Genomic DNA, 16,201 nt, shown 5'->3' on the forward strand with positions numbered 1-16,201 from the left:
ACACTGGAGCACTGTTAGAAGATGTTGATGAAGATGAGCATGAACCAGATAAGCAGTCTTCTGTTGAGAATAAGGGTTACAAATCCAAAACTGCTACGAATTCTACATCAGCTATGGCTACTGGTGAGAAGAAAGACCAATTTGATGCTAAGGAAGTAGCTACTAAGCCAACAGAATCAAATCGCTACTTTTACAGTGACTCCAATACTCTGGAATTCCTCTACTAACTATATTGTGCCTATATCCCCCTCAGTGATGTATTATCTGTGCTGTTATCTACCATAGCTATAGATAACTGAATTGTGAAGTGGTCATTAGCAGCTAGTGGTCTATTAGTGAACCTGAACCCAGTGTTTTATTGTTTGGTGTAGTGTTACCATATTGTTCATCACATGTCTTGTGTTGTGTTTTCTATACTGATATTTTTATAATGTTAGTGTGCAAATCTTGAAATTTTTGACTTACAAGCGTATATTGTGCAATGAAAGTAGTATGTTCCCCTCCTCTCATTCCCAACCACCTATGCCTGCATTTCACTGCATTGTTTATGTAGTTAAACTAAAATACAGCTTCTCCCTGCACTTATTAATAGCTTAGTACCATAAAGAGCTAAGAGTGGAAAGGAGGATGCTGTATCAACCACGAGCTGCTGATCACAAAAACATTGATGTCATGATATTAATTTTGTCTTGGATGCCATCGAACTGTATGTTAACATATGTCACTAATATGGAGAAGAACAAAATAGTTTAAATTCATTACTATATAGGAATGTAATGAATATCTCGTATGTATGTAGTTGTGATTAGGCTCATCCATTTTATTTTTACCATGTCACAATGTTTAACTGCCTAATGTTCAATGTTAATTATGTTTTGTGCAGTGATGTAATAGAAGTGTAACAAATCAGTAGGTCAAATAATTAGTGGCTACCTCCATTACTGAGTTACTGAATATTCTATTAGAGTATTTGTATTGCACTCCACAACAAGTATAAAACCGTAAAAGTCACCTTGTTTTGTACAGCAAAGTTACAATTTTTGTCTTACCTCCCTGGAATATTATGTATTAAGTGCCATACCTGTAAAAATTGGATGTGTGGGCACAAAGTACGCTCCTTTACATAACAGTTTATATCTCAGTGCTGGGATTGAACATCTGCCTTTTGCAACTTGTGCTATAAAGCCAATTGCATAAACCATCCACTTACATAAGCCATCCAAGTTGACAACTTTGATGACTGATAACGTCAAATTGGAAAAGGCTATTGACTTGAAATTGTGAGCACCAACATAGCTTAGTGGATTGGAAGTGTTTCAGGTTTTTTATGCACTGAGTTATGATCTTTCAAGTTCTTAGAGTTGGATTTGTCACAGGTGTGGAAGACCCCTTTTCGCAATTTCGGTCACAACTGATTTATGATAAATGTGGCCAAAACATGAAATAAAAAGTTATGAGTCAGCCTAAGTTTGGAAAAGTAGACAAAATCTATGTCTCCACATGTCCTGCTTTCAGAGACCCGTCACAAATAAAGGTCTTGCTGGATAAACAACTTAAATTGCTTTTAATTTGAGAAACAGAGTACTATTGATGGTTGACATTTAATTTCACTGAAACGTGTACAATTTTAACTAGTTGATAGTTAAAAGCAATCGAACAACTGTTTAAATGTGTTTCTTGCAGAAAATTGATTAATTAGGTTGATTTGTGCAGTACCTTAGTAAAAATATTGTCAAACAATTACCTGACTGCTCTATTAGAGTTGCCAACTATGTTGTTAGGGTATGTCGACCTTCATTAAATTTTGTGACGTGCATTTAACAAACAAAGGCTAATAGCATTATTACTCTACCTATTATGCTAGCATTACACTGTGCAAATGAGTCTGACTTAGTGAACGTCACTACTTTTTGTGGTAATGAGGGTCACTGATTGCAAAATTGGTCAGTGACAGTCACTGGGATTTGCCACAAAATTCATGTGATGCTGCACACCACATGCCACCAAAATCAATGTTTAACTATTTTGCAATGCTTGTGCTTTAGTATAGTTTATAGACATTATGTAATATTTGAACATTCAATAAAATTTTCAGTTCAGTTAACTAATTTTTCAGTTGAGGTAGTTAATTATTCGTAAAAGTATTAATTATTAGAGAGCTTATAGATCTTAAACTACCAGCATTTGTGCTTTCAACATTGAATTTTCATAAACATTTACAAACTTCAGTTGAACTTACCACCAAATTCAATCCCAGAAAGCTTATTTTCAAACTTTCCTATGTGAGCATAATAGCCTAGACATTAAACTACAATACAACTAATTCTGTTGTCTATAACTCAGCATATAGCTACTATATAGTTAGCATTCATACTTGCAGTGTTACTTAGTCAAACTGCCACAAATTCAATCTCCGAATGTAAAATTTCCTTACATGGGGAGTAGCCTAGACCTAAATTGCTATACTAGTTCTGTTTTCTAGCTCAGTAATTATATACATAGCTACTATTAGCATTTGCACTTTCAGTGCTAAACTATCAAAATAATTCATTCAAAAATTTCCAACAAATTTAATATCAGGATGTTAATTTTTCAAAATTTCTTGAGGAGGGGAGGGGCATAGCCACAGACCCCTTATATATTCATGCTTCACATTTCGCTGAGTGTGTTTTGCACACTGTGCATGGAGTCACTTCTATCCATGTGTCCCCCCTTAGCAAAATCCTCCAAACCTGTATTATGACAGAAACATGCAACAAGTAACAACATCCTACTGGTAAATATACATACATTAATTTTACTCATAGAGAACTATTGGATATTTGTAGATCACATGTCAGCTACATAATTATTAAAAGCAAGTTACTGCCGTACTGCACATCATTTGACGGCAGAAGCAACAGAAAGGGCAGAACAAACAAGTTTAAATAATGACAGTGTCACAGCTAGGAATGCTACCCTTAAAACAAAATACACAATTTCAACTGTTTCAATTTGAATTTTTAATAGATTATGCAATACAGTACATCAAGCACAAATATTATACCACAAGTGTACAGTATGTGTAAGTGAAAAGTAGAATACCAGCATATGATGTAGACAAGTAAAGTGGGTAAGAGTGACATGTTAGGGAGCTCATGTATGACTAAAATACCAATGAAATGTGATAATAAATGTACTAAGAATTAGATTAATAATCACTAGCTATTACTTTTGTTTTGTTTGATGTAGAATTACATCAAGTGCCAGCACTCTGTCAAGTACCAGCACTCTGTCAAATGTCCACTAATGTATTTAGGAAACCTATCATTAAGCAATTGTTGTTGACCCTGTGATTGCCATAGCTAGCTTTATTGACATCAGTATTACAATATCATAATACAGCTTCATGTGTATTAACTGGCGACTGCAACATAATCATGACATTCTTTACCAAAATGGATTTTCCTTTTAAAAACATTCCATCTGTCTACTATAGTTTTATAAAGATCGGTTTTTCTTTTGTGAGATTTTAGTATCACTTTATTCTATCCAATATCAATTGTACCTACATACATACAGATATACCATAGTACTCTTACCCACCCTACATATCTGTAATACATCTTTACCAGTCACAGTCTTGTATACCTAAAATAGTGTATTTGTATATTGTGCAAGATTCAGTGTATTGATAACCTATTCTCATTGTAAACCTAATGTGGTAAAATCAAGCGTGGAAACTACTGTACAATTAATATTATGTTAACTTTTAAAAACTTGTATAATACCTGGATGTGACAGTAGTACTATGGTATGTATGTGGTGCAATAGGTAGTAGATAGAGACTAAAACTACACAAAAGAAATGTCATCTTTAAAAAGCTATTGGCTATAGCAGACATAGGTAATGTGTTTACATGGAAAATCCATTTTGGTTAAGAATATCATGTTACTGAATGTTATGTGATATGCATATTCTAACACAGATGTCAGCTAATAACAACCTCAAGATCAATAACAATTTTAGTGACAATTTTACAATTCTTTGTAAACACATTAGCAGACACGATTGACAGTGCTCTGCAGAGTGCTGGCACTTAATGTATTCTACATCAAACAAAATAAAAGTAATAGTGATTTATAATCTAATTCTTAGTAAATGTATTAGCTATCACATTTCTGAATCAGTGTAGTTTTACATTTTGTATGTTGTCTCATATACTGGAGCTGCCTATCATGTCAGTCTCGCCCACTTCGGCTTGTATACATCATATAGTTTTCATATACACATTTGTGATATGTATGCTTGATGTAATGTAATTCATAATCTATTAAAAATTCCTGGGTTCACCATAAAAGAGAACAGCATGAAACTGCTGAGAATGTATTTGCATAATGTAAGAGTCTAAAGTAAAGTTTATTACATCCCAAGTGCGTGGGAGTATCAAAGCGCCGCACTGGGTTATAACTACCATACAGCTAGACAGAGCGGCGCTGCTACTGTACGATATATTAGTTATCACCCTGTTGCAGAGCCACTCAGCCAGTCTCTTTCGTGACATCATAATAACCGCGAATGGCATTGTTTACCAATGGAACAAAGAGCCAAATAAGGAAATATTGATACAAAACACACCAATACAGCACTTAAAACTAGCTAAATCTTACAAGAAAACTGTTAATCCTTTACACAATAACATTACAAGTTACCAATACGATAGTTTAACAAATGTCAAGAATAGTCCGTGACGATTTTCGCTCCAGCAATCACTCCCAACGGTCACTATGGTGAAGAACTAACTTCCTCTAGCTTCACCGTTCTATCTCGGACTATGGTAGCCACTTGTTGGTCTTCTGCTTCTTCTCAGGCTGGGGTGGCCGCTGCTGTTGGTGAGATAGCTAAGGACAACCAATACCAGGATATTGTGAATGATAATGGAGGAGATTTTATCCCTCTTGTATGTGAGACCTTTGGTGTTTGGTCACCATATGCCCTATCAATTTTAGGATCCATAGCTGACAAAACAACTGTTAGAAACGGTTTACCTCGAAAGTTTGCTAGGCACCAACTTCTCCAGCAACTGTCTGTGACTTTTTGGAGGTTCAATGAGAAAATGATACTCCGCCAGTATTCGCTCACTGCTGGGGACGAATTTCCTGACTTTGACACTGGTTAAGTTAAGTACGTAGGTAGTATTATTATTATTATTATTAATGGACAAAAATTGCTTGGCAGTACAAGACTGTCAAGCTAGGCCGCAGGCCTTTGAGAGTGCCCATATCTTGTTGTTCTCCATAAATCATCAAGATTCTTCTTAAACAATGCCACGGTTGGTGCAGAAATAACATCTGCTGGAAGAGAATTCCACAAATTAACTACTCTGTTGGTGAAAAAATTAATAAGTATATAGTTAGGTAATAAGTAGTAGTATGGTGTAGTTTTCAGTATGTACGTGTATTATGTCCCATATTCCCTTCCAGTTGGGTAGACTTATTGGTCTTTATTTTTCTCTTGCACACCACGCGACACCACCATACCAACTTCTGACGAAGGCTAATCGTACCTGGAACCGCTGCTTCATAACACCGCCCTTCGCTACAGTTTGTAGGCAGTATGTAAGGTCTCTCTTGTAGCTACGAAGTAGAATCTCCACATAATTCGGACGAAATCTTGAGCACAGTGACAGGAACTCAAACCGAAACTTAATTTACTATCCGTAAACTTCTGCGCACTCCCGCGCACTGGGATATAAAAATAGTTATATCCCGTATACTCGGATGATATCATTGTTATTACACTCGTCCTCTGCTCCGCCTCGTACTCGTGTAATAAGAATGATATCACCCTCGTACTGGGATATAACTATAACTTATATGCCAAACAGTACCCTGTATACATACAGGTTAATATATTATACCACATATTAAAATTCTCTTTATTGTCTTAAAAGACAAGCATCCCAAAGTCAATACATCAAGCCTCTTTGCTAGGTGATCAAAAGCAGTCGAAATTTTGCACCGCTTTGTAATGTACTTCGTAATAGTATTCTTTAAATTATTATATTCAAATTAAGTCACTGCATGGGTTAAATTATGTTATCATAGTTTAATCTTAAATCGAATTCATGTTATAGGATATAAGGATTAAGTTATTAGACGTTTTAATTTTTGAGGAAACTACCCGACAACATATAAAATGTAACACTAAAACTACAGTGAAATGTGCTAATACATTTACTAAGAATATCTATTAGGTAAAATCACATTTTGAATTACATGAAGTGCCAGCACTTTGTCAAGTCCCAGCACTCTGAAAACTGTGTCTGCTAATGTATTTATAAAATTGTAATTAAGTAATTGTTATTGATCTTGAGAGTGTTAATAGTTTAGAATAGGCATAACACTTTTTTTTTCAACCATAATAGATACTCCATGTAAACACATTACATCTCTCTGCCAAAGCCAATAACTTTTAAAAGATTTCTTTTGGTCTCTGTCCATTATTGTATCAACGTACATGCCATAGTACTACTTTCATGTCCAGGTGTTATACAACTTTACAAATAGTTAACATAATAATATCATGGCTGCCACTTTGATTTTACCATACTAGATTATCAGTACACTGAACCTTGTAAATACACTATTATAGGTGTACAAGTGACTGGTAAAGATGTATTGCAGATATGTAGGGTGGGTAGGAGTACTATGGTATGTCTGTTATGTATATGTTGGTACAATAGATTATTCATGAATGGAGACTAAAACCACACAAAAGAAATGACATCTTTAAAATGTTATAGTTATATATTGGCTATAGCAGACAGCTGTAATGTTTTTACAAGGAAAATCTATTTTGGTAAAGAAAATTACGATGCGGTCACCAGCTAATAAAAAAATGAAGTTGTATTAGATTGTTAGCTATGTGATAATTATTGTAACACTGATGTCAATAAAGCTATATGCAACCACATGATCAACAACAATTAATAGTTTTTACAATTCTTAGTAACTAGCTACATTAGTAGACATCATTTGACTGGCACTTGATAGAGTGCTGGCACTTAATGTATTTCTACATCAAACAATTCTATTTAATTAGATGCACCACATTCCTGGAAAAACGGCTCAGCTAAGCTATATAAGAAGCTAAGCAGCCAGTGTAGCTATAGCCATTTCAAAACCTGCTAAAGCAAATTATCCAAGCTTCTATTGGAATTCGTCTAGCCAGTGCTCCATTGCATAAGATGACCAGCTTTACTCACATATGGTGCCTGTTGCTGCTGATCGTATCTGCAACTGTTGCAGAGGTAAGCTCTTCTTGCAAAATCATTTACTAGCTAGCTATGTGATTTTGCTCCTGTATATAGCAATATATGTATGATCAGGTTGTTGCCAACTTTTCAATAGGCTAGGGCTTAAAACTGAATTAATGGTCTAGCTACAGCTTCTTAGTTAAGCCAGGAAAACTTGAACACTTGTTTCTCATCCACAAGAATTTGGATTTCCATGCAGGTGGGAGGTCATATTTCATTATTCATTATTAAAGAAACTTCCTTAAAGAAAATACTCTAATTCAAGCTGTCTGTTACTATAAAGGTTAGTTATAAAGCCTTTTAAGAACTAGTACTTATGTTTTACCACCGTTCACTGACATTTGCTGTGCTGTAAAATGACAGCCAGCCTTCTTAGCACTGATTAAAATACATGTGCACGTACAATAATGAAATTATAGGAGGTGGGTTAAAAAGAGATGCGGGCGGGGATGAGAAATACTACTAATCAAGTTTGCCTTGCCTTATGTCTGGTACCTGGCTATACTGAGCTATGGATCTTAGGATATAAAAAAATTCAAATGCTGGAATGCCGGCTGCCTACAGCTATAGTTAGACTAGCTACTTATTATATCTAGCTACATAAAGTATGCGAGATGCACGGGCGTAATTAGAGGGGTTTCCTGAACATAATTATTCACAGACATTTAGGGCTTAAACGGAACCTAAGCAAATCTCAGTAAAAACTGAGCCAATTCTGCTACTCAGTGGCTGGGGCTATGCCTCTGTGTGTGCTGGTGTGTGTGCGTGCTTGCGTGTGCATGTGTGTTCGGTTGTGTGTGTGTTCAGTTGTGTGTATGTGTGTGCATGTGTGTTCAGTTGTGTGTGTGCGTGGACATTCGACATGTATGTATGTATGTATGTATGTATGTATGTATGTATGTATGTATGTATGTATGTATGTATGTATGTATGTATGTATGTATGTATGTATGTATGTATGTATGTATGTATGTATGTATGTATGTATGTATGTATGTATGTATGTATGTATGTATGTATGTATGTATGTATATGTGTGTATCTATGTATGCAGAGGTATGGACTTATTTATGTAATGTTATGAATGTATACAATAGCTATTGAAGTCAGCTATAGTACTTGCATACAGTACACCATAATGTAGTTCAGTGGCTTATTCTCTCAAGGTGGTTTCCAGATTTGGTATAATAGCAAGTGCAGGGATCTGGGTACATGCACATGCACATTCACATTCACATTCACATTCACATTCACATTCACATTCACATTCACATTCACATTCACATTCACATTCACATTCACATTCACATTCACATTCACATTCACATTCACATTCACATTCACATTCACATTCACATTCACATTCACATTCACATTCACATTCACATTCACATTCACATTCACATTCACATTCACATTCACATTCACATTCACATTCACATTCACATTCACATTCACATTCACACATACATACATACATACATACATACATACATACATACATACATACATACATACATACATACATACATACATACATACATACATACATACATACATACAAACACACACAGACACACACAGACACACACAGACACACACATACATACACAGTCTTAATTAAGACACACGGTAGTGTGTCGTGCGGCCCAAGAAGCCAGCGCGCAACACCCGTGAGTATATTGACAGGAAGAAAGAAAACGCAATTTTCGCATCTCCGTAGCTCTGTGCTACCTTGATGAAACAAGACAATTTTTGCTATGGACACTCCCTACAACTTCAGTACTCCACATTCCAAATTTGAGCGAAATCGCTTCAAGCGTTCCCGAGATATGCGACTTCAAATATTGGCTTACAGTAGTTTCTTGGCTTATTTCTTCTTATTTTTCTTCCTCTTTTCGCACACTTACAAAAACTGCTATAAAACGCGAACACTATATCCGATTGCCTTGAAATTTGGCACACAGAAGGGGGTATAAAGGCGCATCTCGGTACCAACTTTGGCTGGAATACGATAAACAGGTAAAGAGTTATGAGCAATTATTCACGAAAAATAGCACCAAGATGTTATCACGCCTACAGAGTAAACCGCGCATGGGAAGAAGCTGAAAATCGGTGGGTGAATAGGTTAACTATTGAACCTCAAACCGTGTGTGGTTCGAAAGAAATCGAGTTAAAAACCAGGAAGATACAACGAAAAAACCAACAGTGTGTAGCAATTACGCAATCGAGATTAGCTAATAAAAAACGACTATTTGCCACGCCTACCAGATAAACCGCTTGGGGTAATGCTTTGAAATTCGCTGTACAGATGAAGTAATCATCTTAGAAATGCTCTTCAATGGTGTAGAAGAATCAGACTTAAAGCCACGGAGTTATAACACGAAATCCAACTTGGTGTAGCAAGTGCGAGATCGAGATACTCTAATAGAGCAGTCATCCTAATAGAGCAGTCACCCTGAAGAGAATTCAAGAGATCAGTTAGAAACAAGTAACCTATATAGAGATCAGCTACAAACAAATCACCCGTAGAGAGTTCAGCTACAAACAATTCACCCTGTAGAGAGATCAGCTAGAAGAGGTTATCTTGTAAGGAGTTCAACTACGGAATTTCAAAGAGATAGCTCAGCTAGAAGAAATCACCTTGTAGAGTTCAGCTACAAAGAAACCACCATGTAGAGAGTTCAGCTACAAACAAATCGCCCTGTAGAGAGATCAGCTAGATGAAATTACCTTGTAGATAGTTTAGCTACAAACAAATCACCCTGTATAGAGCATCTAGAAGAAGTCACCTTGTAGAGTGTTCAATTACAAAGAAACCACCATGGAGATTTCTGTAATAAATATAATTATGTATTATGCATATAATTTGTACATTTACTGATAAAATATTTAAAGTACATCTACTTCATTTTTCTTCTTCTTGTGGTAAAGAAAAAATATAGGTTTAAAAAGTCCCAAAGCTTGGGGTATACAAATACAAAAAGAAATGAAATCTAATCCAAAACAGCCAAGCTGTATAAAAAGTGTGCGGCACTCAAAAAGGCTATATGGTGAAAAAAGACATGAAATCTAAGGTGGCGGCCAAGAAATGGCTGTGATGGTAGGTTAATAAAAATTTTAATAATGACAATTCAGGTGAATTTTGTGCCAAGACCAAGTGGCACCAAAATTCACCTGAATTGTCATTATTAAAATTTTTACCATTAACCTACCATCACAGCCATTTCTTGGCCGCCACCTTGGATTTCACATCTTTTTTCACCATAGCCTTTTTGAGGGCTGCACACTTTTTCTACAGCTTGGCTGTTTTGGATTAGATAATAATATTATATATACACATGTATATCTTAGCTGTTTCCAGTTATATAGCTAGCTATATTTGTGCAAATGTGTGTGTCTTTCTAACAGAAACTGCTGTTTTCGCCTGCTAATTACTTGGCCTTCCGTGGTGGCTTGTCAAAGGATTGTCAAATCTTATCAGCTGATGATTCAATTGAGTGTGACCACTCTACAAAATTTCAACGTTTGCTTAGTGTGCCACTTGGAGAATTCCTTTACCATGTGGTTGCAGATATCACTATTGGTGTCAACCCAAAATATGGTGATACTGTAGATAGTGATTTTTGGATAGTTCTCTCTGATGGGTCTCAAGCTATTGGATTCTTTGTTCATGATCGACTTGATTATAGTCATAGCGGGCCATGTGTCCATGCCCAAGGCACTCCTGGTACATCATTTACCAACAAAAAAGTAATGCCCTATGGGCCATTGATCAATACAGGCAATCGCTATCCTCAGACATACAATTTCCTTTTCAGTACTCGCCAGCAATCAGGAACCTGCCAGACTTCCACAGCAATGGAGGGAGCCTATACCACTGCAGGACTTTATAATACTACTTTAACATTGGGCAAACCTATTACATTGGATATCTATAGTGATGATGAAGCTGGAGAAAAGTACAACTTTAGGTACATAGCTGTAGACATCCATGTTGGAATATAGTGAGTGTTCATCTTTTCATCGGACTGAATTTGGGACTCTTGACCTTGACATAATTATTGTAGTAAAGTAGTGACATATTTAGCAGTGCAGTGACTCTAATTCATTAGTTGTTAAGCAGCAATGTAGCATTGATTTTGTATTTGTATGCATGCTTCAGTGAGTATAAATATGCACTGTACCATGTACAATTCTTTTCATATCCATGATAGCTATATTTGATACAACTTTGTAATAGCATTCTTGAATGTTCTTGATCCACACTGAGTTGCATTAGAATATGTATGCAATTAAGCTTCAACATACAGGTGTATGTGACCCTGTCTGCAAAATGAAGTGTTATAGCATTTCCAAATTGTCAAGTTTGACTAATCATAACTCCTCATGTTTTCAACCTATCACCTTCATATTACACCAAGCCATTGTGCTATGTTAGGGGTGTAAGGGGACCACATTTCAAGGTGATGCCACATTCACAGGTCAAGTTACAGGTTGTTAAGTACGTGCAATTGAAAAGGCTATAAGCCCTTTTTGCATACCAGGTCACATATTGTCAATGCATGAAGCTTCGTTTTTTATGAAATCATTGTATAAGTTCATTATTACTTTAGTGTTACAGTAACAAGTATTAACATATTACTTTCAGATCTAACTGATCACTATATTGATTACTTGGACAATATAGTACGTACCAACGTTAAAACCGGGTCACTACTATTATTATTATTATTATTGTTACTGAGCAGACAGCACAGCTGATATGCTCAGGAAAAAAAAGCAATCATAAAATGAATTTAGCTACGTAGTTACAAAGATTACAGTTATAGAGTTCCATACAATGTTTGCAGTTCCGCTGAAAAAGAGTCAATATTGTTGCTCTCAATGATGGAAGATGGTAAGTTGTTCCAATCCTTAATTGATCTGGAGAAAAAGCTCTGTTGGTATGAATGGGTAGATGAATTTGGTAGAATAAAACGATGTGGGTGATATAGTCTGGTGGATCTTGTCATTGAAATAAAATGAAGAGGAATTGACAGTGAATAATCTTGATGTATAATTTTAAAAAGTGCTTGTAATCTGGATATTTTACGTCTCAGCTGAAGGCTTGGCCAAGAAAGATGCTGTAACATAGCTGTGACTGAGCTGAATCGATTGAAATCATTTAGGACCCATCTAGCTGCCCTACGCTGTACTTTCTCTAGCTATTGAATATTGTTATGGTGGTATGGGTCCCAGATGACTGCAGCGTATTCCATTGACGGTCGTACTATCGTAAGGTAGGCTGTTGCTTTGATGTTAGATGAGCAGCAACTCAGATTGCGTTTCAAAAAGTTTAATGTTCTATTGGCCTTAGCAGCTATATTACTAATATGTGGAGACCATGATAGTTTGTTGTCCAATATAACACCAAGGTAGGAGTGTTGGTTTGACGTACCCAAGTTGTGATTGTTTAGCTTGTAGTTGAAAATGATTGGTGATAATGATCTGGTAAACCGCATATAGTACATTTGGTTACATTGAATCTTAATTGCCACTTAGTTGCCCATTCGTGTAGTTGATCAAGATCATGCTGAAGTTGAATGGCATCCTCCTTGGTGGTGATAATTCTGTAAAGTAAACAGTCATCAGCAAATAACCGTAGTGGCGAATTTACATGTTCTGTTATGTCATTAATGTATAGAAGAAACATCAAAGGGCCGAGGACCGTCCCTTGAGGGACTCCTGAGTGAACAGCTATCGAGTCAGAAAAAGTACCGTCCAAAGCTACTTGCTGTGACCTTCTGGTCAGCCAAGTATTGACCCACTGACAGATGTGATCGTTGATACCATAGTGTCTTAATTTAACTAATAGTCTTTGATGTGGGACACTATCAAACGCTTTAGCAAAGTCAAGGAGAATGACATCGGTTTGTTTCTGTTGGTCTAGAGCATGTGACAAGTCTTCTATCAGTGAAATAAGTTGGGTAACACAAGAGTGCTGGGATCTAAAGCCATGCTGGGTATCAATGAGAATGCTATTAGAGTTTAAATGATTCATTACGGAATGATATATAATATGTTCCATAGTTTTGGAGCATACAGAAGTCAATGATATTGGTCGGTAGTTTGCGGTACTAGTACGGTTTCCTTTCTTAAAAACTGGACATACATTTGCCATGAGCCAATCGGAAGGTAGTATACCTGTGTCAAGTGATTGAGTGAATATAACTTGCAGTATAGGAGATATTTCGTTTGCACAATTCTTCAAGATATATGGATGAATGTTGTCTGGCCCACTGGCTTTGTTGGTATCTAATAGGGATAATTGATGTTGGATACCAGCCACTGAAAATGTAATACTTGGCATAGTAGGCAGAGCATTCACAGGGTTGTTGCAACCATTCATGGAAGGGATATTAGATAAGTTTTCTTTAGTGAAGACTGACTCAAAATAGTTGTTTAATGAATTGGCTTTACTCTTTGTATCTGAGATAGATTCACCATCTACAATTAGGGTGGAGATATTATGGTAGTCCTTATGTTTTGCTCTAATATACTTCCAAAATTGTCTACGATTTCCATTAAATGAGTTGTCAAACATTCTATTATAATAATTATTGTGTGCTACTTTAATCTTGCTATTTATAGAGTTTTTAATCTTGCGATAGGCATTCCAGTCATTACTAGATTTGGTTCTTTTAGCTATGTTGTATAATTGTTTGCGTCTCTTCATATCCCTCTTTATTTCTCTGTTTATCCATGGTAATTTGGAGTTGGAACGTATAGTTTTGTATGGCACGTGCTTTGCAACACTGTCATTGATTACACCTTTTAGATCAGTCCAGTTTTGTTCGACAGTTTTACAGTAAGGATCATTCCCAAGAAAATAAGTTACTGCTGACCCCGATGACCCACTGACCCGGGTGTTACGCGGATTAATTAAAGCCGAGACGTGTTTCGGATAGTCTCGAGCGAGCGAACGAGTCTTCATTTTAAGCGTTCGATTCGTGTTGAGTAAATATTGCAACTTCAGCCTAGCTGTACGTTGAAGACCAAAAAAAAAAAAAAAGGTCTTCACCTACTGACAATAGCTACCCCTCACCATACATTCCCTCAATTTCGTACTACATACTAGACTTACTAACAAATGAGCGTGGCTAAGCGTATGTCGGTAATGCGATAAGTGAGCGTGGCTCACGAAAGAGCTACGCGATAGCGTTTATAAGTTTCCACGTCGTCAAACGAACAATTTCGTTTCTCACGTGATCCAATCCGGGTCATACCCGGAGAAAATGTGACCCGGATGACCCAGATGACCCGACCCGATTTCAACGCTGGTGCGTACATACCCACCACAATACCACATTACCAAGGTCATAATTCTGGCCCTGTAGCTGTATATTCAACTTTTTGTTAGTTATCACTGTGTGTAGGGGTGGGCGATATCTCGGTTATATCGCCAAACCGCGACATCAAGACACACGATAGTGTGTCGAGCGGCCCAAGAAACCTGCACACCACACCGTGAGTATATTAACAGGAAGAAAGAAAACGCAATTTTCACACCTATGTAGCTCTGTGATCCCTAATCCGATTGGACCCAAATTTGCTAGAGAAGTGCCGGCCAGTTAGAGGAGTCTACATACCAAATGTGAAGAAAATCGCTCAAGCCATTTCCGAGATACGAGCGAACAAAATGTCGTTTTAATTTCTTCGTTTTTTCTTCTTCTTCTTCGTCTTCTTCTTCATTTCGCACACTTCGCAAAATCCGCCATAAAACACGAATGCGTGTTTCAATCGGGATGAAATTTGGCACACGTGAAGGGCTCATTAAGGCGGATCTCAGTACCAACGTTGGTAGGAATCCGATGAACATTCACGGAGTTATGACCGATTATTCGCGTAAAATAAGATCGAAGGTCTGTCACGCCCACAGGGTAAATCCCTTGAAGGAATGAGCTGAAAATTGCTATGTAGATGGAGTAACCATCGTACGAGTGCCTTTCTGTGGTTTGAAAAGAATCGAGATAAAGACCATGGAGATATGACACAAAGCCCATGCAACCTGTGTCACGCAATCGATTTTTACGAATAATAAAACTATTAATTTTCATGCCTACAAGGCAAACCGCTAAGAGCAATGATCTGAAAATTGGTGTGTAGCTGGAATAATCCTCATAGAAAGTCCTTGCAGTAGTACAGAAGAATCGGATTACAAACCACTGAGTTATGATTCGAAACCCAACTACGTGTAGCAAATGCGAGATCGAGGTACTCTAATAGAGCAGTCACCCTAATAGAGCATTCGGCTACGTTTATAACGTACTCCATTAAAGAAGTACATTACATTGCAAGTTCTTCTGTAGGAAGTTCAGCTACAAACAGTTAATCTTATAGACAATTCAGCTAGAAACAATTCACCCTGTAGAGAGATCAGCTAGAAAAAAAAATGTACCTTGTAGAGAGTACAGCTACAAATGCAGAGAGTTCAGCTGCAGACAAATTACCCTGTAGAGAGTTCAGCTAGAAACAAGTCATCCTGTAGAGAGATCAGCTAGAAGGATCACCTTGTAGGGAGATCAGCTACAAAGAATCACCCTGCAGATAGTTCAGCTACAAACCACAGCATAATTCATACACAAATACTGACTGTATTTATTCCATCTATATTTTGGTGTTTGAACTAATAGTCCAAAACTTCTACCTTAGCTCAAACAAAAACAGATCACAGTTCCCAATAGTGAATAACATTAGAGTCATTTATAGATTTGAGGTTCATTTTGTCTCGTTATAGGCAGTTTTTAAAAATAGTTGTTCCAATACTGAATAAAGACGGGGTTAGAATACGTAGTAGTGGAACACTATTTTTGCTGTGTAAACAAGTCATCCTGTAGAAAGATCAGCTAGAAGAAGTTACCT

General features: G+C 36.8%; 1 long non-coding RNA gene across 1 annotated transcript in view; it reads right to left on the minus strand.

Moving 5' to 3' along the window:
- Positions 1–2,567: 2,567 nt before the first annotated feature.
- LOC136246266 (uncharacterized) overlaps positions 2,568–16,201 on the minus strand; it is a 45,677-nt gene continuing 32,043 nt past the window's right edge. Inside the window, exon 3 of the long non-coding RNA XR_010696344.1 lies at positions 2,568–2,732. This is a non-coding gene — a long non-coding RNA (uncharacterized lncRNA). The remainder of the gene's footprint in view (positions 2,733–16,201) is intronic.

This window comes from Dysidea avara, chromosome 2 (assembly GCF_963678975.1).
Source record: "Dysidea avara chromosome 2, odDysAvar1.4, whole genome shotgun sequence".
NCBI lineage: Eukaryota > Metazoa > Porifera > Demospongiae > Dictyoceratida > Dysideidae > Dysidea > Dysidea avara.